This window comes from Chrysochloris asiatica, unplaced genomic scaffold (assembly GCF_000296735.1).
Source record: "Chrysochloris asiatica unplaced genomic scaffold, ChrAsi1.0 scaffold00106, whole genome shotgun sequence".
Lineage (NCBI taxonomy): Eukaryota > Metazoa > Chordata > Mammalia > Afrosoricida > Chrysochloridae > Chrysochloris > Chrysochloris asiatica.
The window spans coordinates 3,203,924-3,205,034 of record NW_006408624.1 but is presented as its reverse complement, the minus strand read 5'-3'; the positions used below and the strand labels follow the sequence as shown (position 1 = coordinate 3,205,034).

Here is a 1,111-nt window from a genome sequence, read left to right as displayed (position 1 = left end):
CTCACCACTGGACCAATAAACAACATTCTTATCAATGGAGAAAAGATTGAAGTTGTCAAGGACTTCATTCTTCTTGGATCAACTATCAACACTCATAGAAGCAGCAGTCAAGAGATCATATGATGTATTGCATTAGACAAATCTATTGTACAAGCCCTTTTTAAGGTGTTGAAGAGCAAAGAAGTCAACTTGAGGACTAAGGTGCACCTGACCCAAACCATGGTATTTTCAATAATCTCATATGCATGTGAAAGCTGGACAGTGAATAAGGAAGACTGTGGAAGAATTGATGCTTTTGAGTTATGGTGTTGGAGGAGAATCCTGAAAGTGCCATGGGCTGCCAAAAGAACAAACAGATGCGTGTTAGAAGAAGTGCAGCTAGAGTGCTCCTTGGAGGCCAGGATGACCAAACTTCGTCTCTCATACTTTGGACATATTGTCAGGAGGGAGCAGTTGCTGGAGAAGGATATCATGTTTGGTAAGGTGGAGGGTCAGAGGAAAAGAGGAAGACCCCCCAACAAGATGGATTGGCCAGGTGGCAGCATCGATGGACTCAAGTGTGGCAACAATAGTGAGGCTGGCCCAGGATCAGGCAATGTTAAGCTTGAGCAGCAAAAATTCTGCTGTGCATAATGTCGCTATAGGTCAGTACCGACACGATGGCACCTAACAATAACAACATACCTTTGGCTTCTTGGAAGCCAGGATGGTGAGATTTCATCTGTCATACTTTGGACATGTTATCAGGAGGGACCTGATATTGGAGAAGGACATCATGGTTGGTAAAGTGGAAGAGAAGTGAAAAAGAGGAAGACCCACAACGAGATCGATTGGCACAGTGGCAGCAGAAATGGGCTCAAGCGTAACGACAACTGTGATGATGGCACATAACTGGGCAGTGTTCTGTTCTGTTGGGCATAGGATCATTATGAGAACTGAGTGGACGGCACCTAAAAACAACATATCTTTAGTGCCTTGGGCTGTTTCATGAATGTTCTTAAAATGGACCCTAAGATTAGAATTTCTTGATTTGTATGATTTTATGGGATTTTCTGGGGAAAGTGAGTAGCTTCCAAAAGAACAAACAGATCTGTGTTGGAAGAAGTGCAGC

The 1,111-nt window shown here is 43.5% G+C and overlaps 1 protein-coding gene across 1 annotated transcript in view; it reads right to left on the bottom strand.

Moving 5' to 3' along the window:
- The window catches only part of AGO3 (argonaute RISC catalytic component 3), a 213,444-nt gene that overhangs the window by 19,397 nt on the left and 192,936 nt on the right, over window positions 1-1,111 (bottom strand). The window lies entirely within an intron of this gene.